The sequence below is a fragment of the Neophocaena asiaeorientalis genome, unplaced genomic scaffold, assembly GCF_003031525.2.
Source record: "Neophocaena asiaeorientalis asiaeorientalis breed wild unplaced genomic scaffold, Neophocaena_asiaeorientalis_V1.1 scaffold398, whole genome shotgun sequence".
Classification (NCBI taxonomy): Eukaryota; Metazoa; Chordata; class Mammalia; order Artiodactyla; family Phocoenidae; genus Neophocaena; species Neophocaena asiaeorientalis.
This window is the reverse complement of record NW_020173416.1, coordinates 769,273-784,235: the sequence shown is the minus strand read 5'-3', so window position 1 is coordinate 784,235 and position 14,963 is coordinate 769,273. Positions and strand designations below refer to the sequence as shown.

The window sequence follows — 14,963 nt, the reverse complement described above, 5'->3', positions numbered from 1 at the left end:
TATATATATATATATATAATGTCAAATATATATATTTCTTTCTCTATTTAAATGTGTGTGTGTATATATGTACACGTACACGCACATATATAACAGGATTGCAAACTGGAAAGAAGTAAGGGCCTTAAAAGAGTGCACATATAGTGTGATGTGGGGATCCAGATAAAGGAGATATTATTTCCTTGAAGGATCAGGGGAGTATGGCAGGTGGCATTAGGACGTACTTTGCAGAATGGATATGATCTGGACATGATGGGTGTTCCAGACAAAGTGACATTGTGAACAGTGACAAGAGGCAGGAAGCCACAGTTTATATTTGGAAAATTTCAAGTGGTGCAGCTTGGCTGACACTGTAGGGTGTGTGTAGGAGGGGAGTAGAGGTGATAGTTGTGGTGGGAGAATGGGTGTGTCAAAGGCAGGTAATTGGGAGCGTTAATTGACTTTTCTGTTCTTTAAGGAACTCGGATTTTTGAGATGAGGAAACATATCAGCTATGCTTTGAGGAATGTTGATTTAGTTTGGAGATACTAGTGGCTGGGTGACTCATAGGTGATTATATACTAGTTCAGGCCACAGGCAACTAGGGCCTATTCATTTTCATACATAGAATTACTATGTATACATATATATCGTACTTTATTAATTTTAAAATTTTAATTAATAGGTCTTATATTTCCAATTAAAATTTCAGATAATTGAAGGCAACAAATACATGCAATGTACATTTAAGCAATAACATCTAGTATAAGAGCTCTGTTTGTCAATTGGTACCTCTCCATCCGTGGGCTCCTTGGATGAGTGACTAATTTCTTGAGTGGAGAAGAAAAATTATTATGTTTCTTTCTTTTGATTTTTCTCTTCCCTTTTTCTTCTTTTATATTTTGTATTCTTCTGCCCCACATTTTTCTGTTTTATTTTTCTTGTCTTTTTTAAAAGAGGTGCATTTTATGTCTTAATCTTTGGCTGTTTTTTTGCTTTGTTTAGTTTATTTCATGATGACTATTCTGTTGTCTTGGTTTTTTACAAAGGTCAGTATTAGACTTCTTTTTTCCTAGCACTATTTCAGGAGTGTAAGTGGGGTTCACTTGGGACCGTAGGTTTGAAATGATCATACATTCAATAGTTATTACATGATAATAACTTGTCATAAGTCAGATTACCTTATTACTTCTTAAGCCTTTCAGTTTTTGGCCTAGGATGTAAGTACATAAAGGTATTTCTGGGGCTTCCCTGGTGGCGCAGTGGTTGAGAGTCCGCCTGCCAATGCAGGGGACATGGGTTCGTGCCCCGGTCCGGGAAGATCCCACATGCCGCGGAGCGGCTGGGCCCGTGAGCCATGGCCGCTGAGCCTGCGCGTCCTGAGCCTGCGCGTCCTGAGCCTGTGCTCCGCAACGGGAGAGGCCACAGCAGTGAGAGGCCCGCGTACCGCAAAAAAAAAAAAAAAAAGGTATTTCTGGGGGAATGGTCTCAAAAATTTTGGAAAGGTAAGTACATTATGAAACCACAGGAGGAGGGCGGCTTCTTGGTTCTGCAATCATGTACAATTTTTGATAGCAGTCAACTTGGAGATGGATGACTGCATTAAAGTTTCTGAATGAAAATTGTTATAAAGCAAGGAATATGTGTAAATGCCCTCTTGTGTATGACAGAATATTGCTAGATTGTTTATATTTTCCATTATCTGGTCTTTTAAGGAAAGAAGCTAAAATATTCATCACATTTTTATTTATTTTTGGTTACTCTGGTAATGTGATCATGTGATATTTACCATCCACCAGGATTTTGTAAATGTGAACTATATCAGCCAGAGTGGAGTTAGGATAAATTGGTAATATAAAAACTCAAGATTTTATGAAATTCACCGTTTCGCTTGATGCTGTGAACCTGTGATAGAGTTTTATTTATAAATTAGGTGCAGTAAGAAAATATTTGAGTTGCCAGCATCACTGTTCTTGTGCTGTGGGGCTGTTATGAAGTAAAATAAGGCTTTCGTGAATACAAGAACTGCAGTACCTCGGCAGTCCGTATCTGATAACGTGGATGGCTGTTAAGTGCCTAAAGTGTGGGGTACACCGGCCAAAGGGAGGACTCACCTCCTGGGCTGCGTGGAGCAGGATGGCACGGGAAGGTGCAGGATTTCATTACACTACTCAGAATGGCGTGCAGTTGAAAACTTATGAACCGTTTCTGGAATTTTCCATTTAATATTTTTGGACTGCAGTTGACTGTGGGTAACTGAAATTGCAGGAGGCGAAACTGTGGATAAGTGGGACTACTGTATCCTGCTTTCAATAGGTTTTTTTTTTTTGAGGTTTTGATCCTAATTTTATTGTAAATTTCTACAAGCCATATCTGCCTTATTCAACTTTGAATCTCCAATAGTTCCTTGATAACTACACAAAGATAGTGTTTGATAACTACAGAAGGATAGTGTTTGAAGGTAACTTTTTCTAGATCCTGAATTACATCTCAACAAAGACAAAAGCTAGAAAACATGTCTCCTTTCTTGGGCCCTTTTGAGAAACCACCCATTCTCAGAATCCTTGATGACTCTTTGATACTAATTTTAAGTGTATAATTCAATGATTTTTAGTAAACGTATAGACTTGTGCAAACACTACTCCAGTCAGTTTTAGAATATTTCCATTGCCCCTAAAGATCTCTCATGCCTGTGAGTTTCGTGGAATGTAAATCACACCTCAGTAAAACTGTAAAAAATAAAGGAATGCATAAGAAAGAAAAAAAAGATCCTTTAAGCAGGCTTTCATTTGAACACTTTTATCTTTTTTTTAATTAAAAAATTACTTTAAATTTATATACAGTAAAATATACTCTTTTTGGTGTACATTGCTTTTTAAAAAAATTTTTATTGAAGTATAGTTGATTTGCAATGTGTTAATTTCTTCTGTACAGGAGTGATTCAGTTATACATATGCATACATATATATATTCTTTTTATATTCTTTTCCATTATGGTTTCTCACAGGATATTGAATATAGTTCCCTATGATATACAGTAGGACCTTGTTGTTTATCCATCCCATACATAATAGTTTGCCTCTGCTAATCCCAAACTTCCATTCCTTCCCTCCCTTACTTCCCCTCCCCATTGGCAACCATAAGTCTGTTCTCTATATCTGTGAGTCTGTTTTTGTTTCATAGATATGTTGATTTGTATCATATTTTAGATTCCACACATAAGTGACACCATATGGTATTTGTCTTTCTCTTTCTGACTTACTTCACTTAATATGATGATATCTAGGTCCATCCATGTTGCTGCACATGGCAATATTTCATCCTTTTTGATGGCTGAGCAATATTCCATTGTATATGCATACACACCTTTATCCATTCATCTGTCGATGGACATTTAGGTTGTTTCCATATCTTGGCTATTGTAAATAGTGCTGCTATGAACATAGGGGTGCATGTATCTTTTCGAATTATAGTTTTGTCTGGGTATATGCCCAGGAGTGGGATTGCTGGATCATATGGCAACTCTACTTTTAGATTTTTGTGGAACTTCCATATTGTTTTCCATAGTGGTTGCACCAATTTACATGTCCACCAACTGAACACTTTTATCTTTATGTTAAGGATACTAAGGTTTATGTTAAGAAAGATACACGTGTTTCATACAGTCTGTGGGGAAGAATCATGATTGATTAATAATGTATGTCATAGTTGTACAAAGGATGAATCTAAGCATTTGAGTGATTGATTTTTATCCTTTTAGTCAACTGTGTTAAGCCAGGTACAGATTCCGCAGAAAGAACTTGAGACATTTACAAGGAATAATAAACTAAGTGTCAGCTTGCCTAGTAGTAGATTGCAATTAGGTAGGAGTGAACTGGCTAAAGAGTAGTTGGGTAATTGCATTCTCCTAAGCATGCCCTGATAGGAATTGCTACTATTCTTGGGAAGGCTCAGAAGATGCAAGAGATGTCTTTAGAAAGCTGTTAATTTTAGGCGAGACTGAGGAATACCTTTAAGTAATGGCATGTTGAAGTGCTAAAGGGCTATGCTTTACGCATCCTGATCTGGTCATCTCATGGGGGTTTCTGATTTCCCCTAACCAACACTCAGCACTTTATTTTTTTCTTAATTTATTTATTTTATTTATTTTTGGCTGTGTTGGGTCTTCGTTGCTGCACGTGGGCTGTTTTCTAGCTGCGGCGAGCGGGGACTACTCTTTGTTGCGGTGCGCGGGCTTCTCATCGTGGTGGCTTCTTGTTGTGGAGTGCAGGCTTCAGTAGTTGTGGCACGTGGGCTCAGTAGTCGTGGCTTGTGGGCTCTAGAGCGCAGGCTCAGTAGTTGTGGCACCCGGGCTTAGTTGCTGCACGGCATGTGGGATCTTCCCGGACCAGGGCTCGAACCCGTGTCCCCTGCATTGGCAGGCAGATTCTTAACCACTGCACCACCAGGGAAGTCCCTCAGCATTTTAAATATGAGTCCTTTACACTCATGGGATAAAGGAGGTATTCCAAATAAGTAACTAGTACTTAGTGGGGGGATCAAAAATGTTTCTCGTGTGAATGAGCTCTCAGGAGGCGTGATGATGACTTTACTGGCACAAAATGGAAGGAAAACAGTCTTGGGCATAGAATGGGACGGGATGCAGTAGAGTACGCATAGGGGGCCACGATCTCTTCTTCGTACATCACACCTGTCTAGGGAAATGTCCATCGGTCCCACAGATGTTTAAATTATATCTTGTGGAGGAGATAGTGTTGAGAGTGCCCTACTTAAAGGTTTACCCAAGGGCATAGGTAAATTTTGTTCTCCTCTTATAAGGTGTAAGATCCATCTAGACCTGTGAGATGCTTTTGGAAGCTAATCAGTGGGCCTTTATAGCCGTTACGTTGCCATAAAATTGCCCATCTTTCTCTCTGGTTCCTAAGGTCATATATATTCTGTGAGAATCAGGGCAGTGATGTGTAAATGATACACTCTTTTGACAGATGGAGGAGCAGTTGGGTATAAATTACATTAGGAAGTTTCTCGTAAGCCCTAGCTAGATAAGATTAATAATTTCGTGAAGGATTTTGCTTCTAGAAAAGGAATGAGTACTGCAGTCCAGATCCTTGTTAATTACTTCCACTGCAGTGAGAGAGGGTGTTCAGCCTTTGATAATGTAGGGGCTGTTGACATTTGAGAGATTAGTGCGCAGCCTTGTAGCTGGGAAGTATGAATGTCAGTAATCGAGTATATTAACTTATATTAGGAAGCTTTTCATGTTGCCTTTAGAATTCTCATTCCTCCACTGTGAGAAAATTCTTCTTTCCCTGAGTTCAGGTTGGGTTTTTGAAGAGAAATGAAGAGGTGCTGTTGTCTGCACAGAAAGCTGCATTGTCTTGGCGGATGTGAAAGTCCTTAGGTGTGAATTAAGGGACTCGCTGAGCTTCACAGACTGATTTTTCTTTTCTTTTTTTCCCACAGGCGTTTGTTTCTGGGGAGGCAGGGAAGTGGAGAGTCTTGGCCATATCCTGTGATCTGCTTTTATCCAGGATATGTTACAGATAGGTAGACACGTGTGACTCAGAAATATCTTGGTCCTTAGCAGCCTCCACCTGGCTGTCTTAAGAAGACAGTCTTCTTTATTAGTTTGACTTTTTTTTGCCTACCACGGAAAAAAATTAAATTATTTGGCAATCAGCTTTAACCCATCAGTCAGTCCTCTCTTTGGAGATTCTTTGATAGGAGGGGCTAGTTCTCATTATGTTACAGTTACATTTAAATGGGCCTTTGTAGACCTTAATAAAGTTTTTAATCTCTTCAGCTGGTAAATCAACCAACCTCCCTCCCTCCCTCTCGCTCTCTGTTTTGGTTGTAGTTTAACCTGATAACTTTATATGTCAGTGAATTTCATTAATCTTAAGCAAGATATTTTGTACTTGGGTTATATGTTCCGCCCCCCCCCCCGATTTTAAGGACTACTCCATAATCCCTCTGCAAAATTTATGGAAATGCAATTTTAAGAAGTAACTTGGGCCAGATTGAATTTCTTCTTATACTTGGAGTGATGCTAGCTGTTGTGGATCTCTCTTTGGAGTAGAGAGCTGAAAGAAGACTATTGAGTTATCTTAGTTTATTTTATAGGAATTAAGGAATGATGCTTAATTTTGTTTTTTTAAAATTTTTATTGGAGTATGGTTGCTTTACAATGTGTTAGTTTCTACTGTACAGCAAAGTGAATCAGCTGTACGTACACAAATATCCCCTCTTTTTTGGATTTCCTTCCCATTTAGGTCACCACAGAGCATTGAGTAGAGTTCTCTGTGCTATACAGTAGGTTCTCATTAGTTATGTTTTATACATAGTATCAATAGTGTATATATGTCAGTCTGAATCTCCCAATTCATCCCACCCCCGCCTTCCCCCTTGGTATCCATACATTTGTTCTCTATGTCTGTGTCTCTATTTCTGCTTTGTAAATAAGATCGTCTATACCATTTTTTTCAGATTCCACATATATGCTATTAATTTTGTTTTATAAACAATTAGAAAATTTAAAAAATATATTTGTGATATGATAGAATGTGTACTGGATTAGGAGACAGGAAATCTGTGCTACTTTTTAGCTCTGTAACCTCAAGTCGTCCTTCTTTTTTGACCACATTTTGCTGCACTGCATTGGGCACAGACAGTAGATGGTGGTTTTAGCAAGCTGCTCAAGTACCAAGGACATCTAGTATAGACTACTAGGTAGCATATAACAGAGCAAAATTGTGGCAGGGAGTTTGGTAGCAGGCATTATGGAAATTCATTTTCGGGCACAGCTGGCAGGCTACAGTTAGCAGGATTCAGTGCGGGGAGGTAGGGTTCAAAGACAAGACTTATTTTCCTGAGAGAACACGTTTGAGAAAGATGTCAAAAACTAAACTATTGGTATTGAAATAGACGGTGAGAATTTGGTTTCAGAACCTGGACTGTTCTGAGCATCAGGATTCAAAGTAGTCATGGAATGGATCAGACAGAGGGATGCTGAACGTATTACATTGTGCTTTTGCAGTGAAGTTGCCTAAATCCATCGTAGTGATGGGGAGGGAATTACATTTTTAGATGATGATCATTGTCATCAGCTGTGGATTGAGGGGTGGCAACAGGGGCAGAGACATTCAAGAAATCCAAGATGAACAGAATTTTTAATATTGAACTAGCAAGATTTTTGTAGCAAAGAATATTTAAGATCAAGTTAGAATGAGTTAAAATTGGGAACATTTCTATGATCCCAAGAGAAGAACAGCTTCTAGCTGTGAAGGTAGTAGGTAACAGTTTTTGAGCCCTTACTTCACCACGCATGGTCTTAAGTACTTTTAATTTGGGGGCATGTAATTTTTTCTTCTTTCTTTCTCTCCTTCTTTCTTTCTCTCTTTCTTTCTTTCCTTCCTTCCTTCCTTCTTTCTTTCTTTTCTTTCTTTCTTTTCCTCCTTCCTTCCTTCCTTCCTTTTCCCCCTTCCTTGCTGGTTGTATGCCACAAGCCCATTGGTCATTGGACAGGGAACATACAAGAGTTTCTTGCTCTATTATTTCAGATTCGTTTCCTTGGCTTTAAGGAGTTTTAAGCCACTAGATGGCAGATTTTTTTCAACAATTACTAGACTGAAGACCCTTCTTAATAAACTAGTTATAACTCTTCTTGTAATCAATTGGTAGGGTCACCTTTAGCTCTCCCAGGGCATCCAGATCACGTCTGCTGTGATGCGTGGGGCACACATTCCGTCCCTCCCTTTCTTTCCTCGGATGGGCCTGACCAGCCTCTTCTCACGGCCTCTTGCTCTGCCCTGGCCTCTGCCTTTACTCCCACTCATGTAATTCACTCCTTGTGTTTTTTGGCTCCATTGCTTACAGTTTATTTTTCTTGTCTGATACCTGCATTCCTGCTTTGAAGTTTAGACTCTTAGAGTGTCAGAGCTGGAAAAAAGTTTCGTCCGTCGTTTGGCTCGGCCCCTTCATTTCTCAGCTGGGAGAACTGAAGCCTGGAGAGGTTAAGCCAAAGACGACGAGGGCTCTGGGTCGGATTTATCTTCGTGCCCCTGCACTTCTGGGCACATAGTGTACAGATGGATGTTTCCTGAATGAAACAGCTGTGGTAAATGCTTTGAAGGATACAGACACGGTCTCTGTGTCCGAATGGCTTAACGTTTAGTGATGGAGGCATGATTTACGTAACAGTTACCGTTCTGAAGGTAGCAGGTGATAATGTGCTCGGGAAGCAAGCAGGATAAACCATTCTGTATTGTTAAGGACCCTTCGAACTTTCTGCCCTGCTACCCCTGCCCGCCTTCACAGGCTGGGGGCGCTCACTGTGTTTCTCCCCGTCCTCCCAGCACACCATTTACAAACTCATCTCCGTGTTCTTGTGCGTCGTGTTCTCTTGGCGGAGCAGGCTCTTCACCTGATCCCTTTATCTGTTTGGGAAGTTGTTGAAAGGAGAACCCTTTCTCTGATGTTACCCCGTGAAGCCTTCCTTGACTTCTTCCTCCACACACTGAATTGGCCCTTAAGGCTATTTTTGTGCCGAGCTCAAGGGTCCCTGCAGCAGCGGTCTGGGTTGGCTTGTCCTCCCTGGAGTGGACAGTGCTCGCTGTCGTTCTCGTGTGTGAATATGTGTCCACTGCCACCTGAGAAAGGAGGGTGCCCCCGAGCCTCCCCCCATGGTTGGTACTAACACACTGGGAGAGCTAAACACGACTCTACAGATTGATTCTGAGAATTAGAAGTGGTTTTTAAGCAAGCTCTTTGTCTTGCACATTCCTGATTGCTTAGCACATGCTTTGCGTTTATAAATTTTGATGGGATGAAGGAAACTAATATTACAGTTGCTCTGTTGCAAAGGTATTTGAACCTGATACACCTGGTTCCTAGACCCATGATTTTCCTATTGTCCACAAAATTTTGAGGTTGAAGATTACCGGCAAAGTTTTCTCCTACTCTCGTGTTTTCGTTAACGAGTAGTTTAAACTCCTACACATCGAGGGCTTTAGTCTTCCGAATTTAATATGTACTATAGAAATTCTATATTGCTTTATGTCTTTATAGAATAATGTAAAAATAATCACTTGCTTCAAAATGTGATTCCTGAAGTGAGTACATAAGAGCCAAATACTGTATATTTAAGGAGGTTTTGCTACCACTGCATGTAAATATTTCTGGGTGGAGAAGCTTACCGCAACAGAAAATAACACTAATGATGTCAGTTATTTTCTGCAGTATTGTCTGCGGTTTTAATTTTTGCAAAAATCTAGTGATCCTTTCAGTAGTAAATCACAGAATGCTTAAGATGTAACTATTAACATATAAACAGCTTCAAAATGTCACAAAGCAAATGATATGCTAATTTCATTTTCAGTATTTGACTAGACTTGTGGGTTGACGCTAAGCGTTACAGCCAATTAACTGAATTTTTTTCTCTTGGACTTCATTAACTGGAAGAAATTTATGTACATAATTTGGGATACTGTATCTTGATTTTCCTCTTTTTAAGTTAGAAACAGAGAGAATAGTACAGGGAATGATTTAATGAACACCTAAGTACCTACTACCCAGTATTAACAAATATTGAGGGCTTCCCTGGTGGTGCAGTGGTTGAGAGTCCGCCTGCCGATGTGGGGGACATGGGTTCGTGCCCCAGTCCGGGAAGATCCCACATGCCGCTGAGTGGCTGGGCCCGTGAGCCATGGCCGCTGAGCCTGCGTGTCCGGAGCCTGTGCTCCACAACGGGAGAGGCCACAACAGTGAGAGGCCCGCGTACCGAAAAAACAAACAAACAAACAAAAAACCCCCAAAAAACAAATACTGAGATTGTAATTTTTACTTAAGGTGTGTGTGTATGTATGTGTATAGTTATACCCAGATATATAAATAAAAGAGAGACAATAGTACAGACAAAATTTCCTACTCCCTTTCCTCTGTCTCACTTTCCCTTTCTAGAGGCAGCCTACTCTCATGGATTTAGTGTGCGACCTTCCAATATATATTTTTATATTTGTTCTTTTTTATACTATATGTTTCCCTGAACAGTTTAATGAATTTATTTATCCCTTTTAAACATTTAAAATATTTCTAACTTTCCTGCATTATAAATAGTGCTACATGAGGTATTCTTTTACCAAGAGATAAATATACCTGTGCAAGAATTTCTCTAGAGTTATCTTAGAACTCAATTTGGGGTATTTTTTGGGAAGGGGTGCATTTTTTAGATATTGTCATATCATTCTCCAAAATGATTACTACAGTCTTACCAATAGTTTTATGAGAGTTCCTGTGTCTCTAAGCATAGAGGGTGGCTGGCATAAATCTTTGTTGCTTTGATCTGCATTACTGGCTTTTGTATTTCTCTTCTTGTGATTTGCTTATTCTTTGTCTGTTTTTCTTTTGGACTGGTTGTGGGAGATCTTTATGTATTCTGTCTGCTAAAACATACACTGTTAGTTTTAAGTTTTATAAATAAGTTTTCTTGGTGTGTGCCTTGTCTTTGCACTTTATGGAGAGTAATTTTAGATTTTAATATAGTCAAATTTGAAGGAGAACATCTCAGTGACACTAGGGTAGGAAAGTTTTTGACAGGTCAGGATGCGCAAAGCACAAGCCATCAAGGGAGAGGTTATCAGTGTGAATGGAGTTGGCTCTTTTTAGAACTCTACTCTCCCATGTGAATTTTATATTGTCTAGTTCCATTATATCAGTTTGTTCAGTTCCATAAGAAATTCTGTTGGGATTTTATTTGAAATTTCTTTCAATTTATAGATTAAGAAGAATTGGCATCTTTAAGGTATTGAGAGTTTGTCAAAGAACATGGTATGTCTCTTTATGCATAACTCTATGTCCTTCAGGAACATTTTGAAATTTTCTCCCTGATGTTTTCCTTTACGAGATTCTTGCCTTAGTGTTGTCTGCTGCCCTCTTTTTTTTTTTTTTGTATTTTCGGTACGTGGGCCTCTCACTGTTGTGGCCTCTTCTGTTGCGGAGCACAGGCTCAGGACACGCAGGCTCAGCAGCCATGGCTCACGGGCCCAGCCGCTCTGCGGCATGTGGGATCTTCCCGGACCGGGGCCCGAACCCGCGTCCCCTGCATCGGCAGGCGGACTCTCAACCACTGCGCCACCAGGGGAGCCCGAATCTCTTTTATTTTTAATCGAGCTTATCTTGTTGTAACCAATTTGATCTATTCACGGCCATGTTTATCAGAATTCATAGGGAGGAAATGTCTTCTAGTATCAAGACCAGGAGATAAGAAGAAATCTGAAATCTCAGTTAGCTCTCCTTCCACAGTCAGGCAACATAAAGTTTTATACATGTATTTTAAAATCTGAAAATTAAATATGACATCTGTCCTCTCCATGACATAGTAGTGCAAACTAAATAGTAATGCTCAACCCCTTGAGAAAAGAATTATATGGTTACTATAAAAAATATATATATTTATTTATACATGGTCAATGTTGTACACTGAGTAGAGAAAAATTATTTCAGGATCTGCTTTATCCTGACCTTTTAGAGATTTGTTGAATTCTCAAATAGTGTTTTATTTTTATTATAACAATAGGCTACTGGTTTTTAAAGATATGTTTTATGAGAATCACATGTTTTCCGTTTGAAACAGTACTGTGACTATATTCAGAAATGTAGATATTCAAAATTACCTGTTTTGTTTCTATTTATTCAGAGGAGTTTTTCCTAACAAACTGACTTTTGAAAAAAAAGTTCCTTACGGAAAATTTGAAGCATGTTCACAGGATATACTGACTCCCTTGTGACTGCCATTCAGTTTAACAGTCGACTCGCGGCCAGCCTCATCTCATCTATGGCCTCAGCCGGGCCTCTACCCTCCTGTGCCTAGAATATCCTGAAGTAAATTCTGGACAGCGTAGTATTTCATCTGAATATTTCAGTGTGTATTTCTAAGACATAAGGACTCTCTAAAAACATAAACATGAAACCATGGTCATATGCAAAGATAATTAACAATAATTTGTCCATATCTTCAACTATCCAGACTGTGTTCTCTTTTAATTCATTGATCTGCTCTCCATTCTCTCCTCCTCTCTCACTCTTACAGAGAGAGAGAGAGAGAGAGAGAGAGAGAGAGAGAGAGAGAGAGAGAGAGAGAGAGAGAGAGAGTGTGTGTGTGTGTGTGTGTGTGTGTGTGTGTGTGTGTGTGTGTGTGTGTTCGGAAGAAGCCAGGTCATTGTAGTTTTCTACTGTGTAGACTTCTTAGATTTCCCTTTGTTTATTTATTTATTTTTAACATCTTCATTGGAGTATAATTGCTTTACAACGTTGTGTTAGTTTCTGCCGTATAATAAAGTGAATCAGCCATATGCATACGTATATCTCCATATCCCCTCCCTCTTGCGTCTCCCTCCCACCCTCCTTATCCCACCCCTCTAGGTTGTCACAGAGCCCTGAGCTGATCTCCCTGTGCTGTGCAGCTGCTTCCCACTAGCTATCTATTTTACATTTAGATTTCCTATTGTTTAGATTGCATCTTTGAAGTGTTGTTTGAAGTATTTTTCTTTTTTCAACTGTATTTTTTTCAAATTGGTAGTTAGAGCCAGAGGAATGATATGATTTTATCTGCATTAGGTCTACTTATTTTTTTTGAAATTGTTTTGGTGTAAAAATCATTTGAGCAGAATGGTTGCTATAGGCAAGTAATACTCGTATTCCTACCTTGACTTTGGACCAAAATCTCTTTTGCCCTGGTGAACAGCGTTAATTACGTGTTAGCTCTGAGGACTGGCGCAGGGTAGAAATAGCCCAGCGGGTTGCTTCAAGCATCTTCTCAAAGTTTGTTGCTTATGATTTGCTGTGATGGAAACTTGTTAGACTATATATATAAAAGCAGTAGGAAAAAGGCTTTGATTAAAGGCTCAAGTTGTGTTTGCGAATAAAGCACATTTACATTACTTTATGAATTTTGAGACTGAGTTGGGCTAAGCTCTATGGCTAAACCTAGAAGGGTTTTATGCAGTTTTGAAAGTTTTACATCTGAGAGTATATGTAGAGATGAGATTTTAAAAAATTATTATTGTTGGTTTTTTTATTGTTGTTAGCTTAGTTCAGAATAGGAACTAACATGGTGTTGTAGGTCACCTGTGCTTCAAAAACAGACTGACAGAAAAAGAGATCATTATGCTGTATACCTTAAGCTTATACAGTGCTGTATGTCAGTTATATCTCCTTAAGAGTGAAGAAAAAGAAGAAAGTTAGGAAGGTGGTCAAATGAGAAGAGGGCACTTGGTGGAATGAGAGACTGACAGGTTGTCTGAATTCCAGGGCTGGGAAATAAACAAGATGTGTGTTAGTTTTCTGTGGCTGCTCTAACAGATTACCACAAATTTAGGGGCTTAAAATAAATTTATGTTACATTTCTGGAGGTGAGAAGTCCGAAATGGGTCTCACTGAACTAAGATCAGGGTGTCAGCAGGGCTGTGTCCTCGCTGGAGGCTCAGGGGGACAATCTGTCTTCTTACCTCTGCCAGCTTCTAGAGCAGCCCAGCTTCCTTGGCCCCTTGTATCCTCAAAACCAGCAGAGACTGGGTGACTCTTTTTCTCACATCACATCACTGTGACACTGACTCTCCTGCTTCCCCCTTGTGCTTTTAAGGACTTTTGTGGTTATTTGGGTCACCTGGAAAATCCAGGATACTCTCTCTGTTTTAAGGTCATTTGCTTAGCAACCTTAAATCCACGTGATGCCACAGGTTCTAGAGATTAAGACATGGGCATCTTTGGGGGCCATTATTCTGCTTGCCCCACAAGGTAAGCAGAATTAACAGAGGACAGGTGTTGCTTCTGCACTAACATGTAGCGCTCTGTCTGACTGCCCTTGAGCACACCCTTCTACTGATGGGCTCAGCTGGCTGTATTGAGTAACTCATGGTGTTACCTCATGAGGTACTTAGGATTATAGAAAGTTTAAGAGTCATCATTGGTTAACATAACCATAAAACCAAGTCAGCCTTTTGATATGCCAACTCTGAGGAGTCTTAGGAAGTGTCATTTCCTTCCCCCTTTTGATTTCTATGCAGAAACTAAAATTTTTAAAGTTTTGATTTATCTGTGAGCATGGTCTAGAAAAAGATAAGCACTAATTTGTTGTGTGAGGAAGTGCATCCTTTTTTTTTTTTTGACACAGCGGGGGCCTGGTGATGATAGATATCAGGTACGTTCTGATGTAAAGGGAGCCTGATGTTGTTTTCTGTCATTTGGGATAGTGGTAGATTGTGTAGGGGGAGCATTGTGTGGACATGACCAGAGAAACCTGTTCTTTTTCTTAAGCAGCAAGGAGTTTCCTGCCTGTAGGGAGGGCCTTTTTAAAAAATTGAGACATTAAGAAGGATTTGGCTTCTCTCTTCTGTTACTCCATTGCCTTATTGTTATTGGGGACAACAAGTGTTTTCCTTTAATGTATCAGAAGTTTTACTTTCAAACATTTTTCTTTTTTCTATAGGTGATTATGACGTCTTATACGTTCCCTGCCAGATTTACTAAACATGACTTAACTTTAAAAATCATAACTGTTGGGTTCCATTATTAATCAGCTTAGTTTGTGTAGTGGTCACATAGTCTTTTAACCTTTAGTACTTGTAAGACTGCTTGTCCTGTTGGTAACTGGCCTCTAATTGCAATGAAGTATAACAAACAGAAAAGTGAACGAGTCATAATGTACAGTCTTATTTCAGTATAGTTATTAGTGACCCATCCACAGCAATCCCAGCTGTCATTTCTTTCTAGCATCTGTAATTGTGCCCTCATTGCTTCCGATGCACTGCTGTAACTAGTACATATGTGTCTATGTGAGGTGACGTATCTGTTTATTAAAGTTTATTGGTGTTGATATAGTTCTTTAGATATTCAGTGGCCAACCTGAAAACATTTTTTTTCTCATTTCTGAGTTCTCATCTGAGTTTCAGATGTTTGAATGTGTAAATGAAGGTGAAATTCTAGTTGAA

The 14,963-nt window shown here is 39.4% G+C and overlaps 1 protein-coding gene across 2 annotated transcripts in view; it reads left to right on the top strand.

Annotated features, from left to right (window-relative positions):
* NBAS (NBAS subunit of NRZ tethering complex) overlaps positions 1 to 14,963 on the top strand; it is a 332,635-nt gene that overhangs the window by 32,716 nt on the left and 284,956 nt on the right. The window lies entirely within an intron of this gene.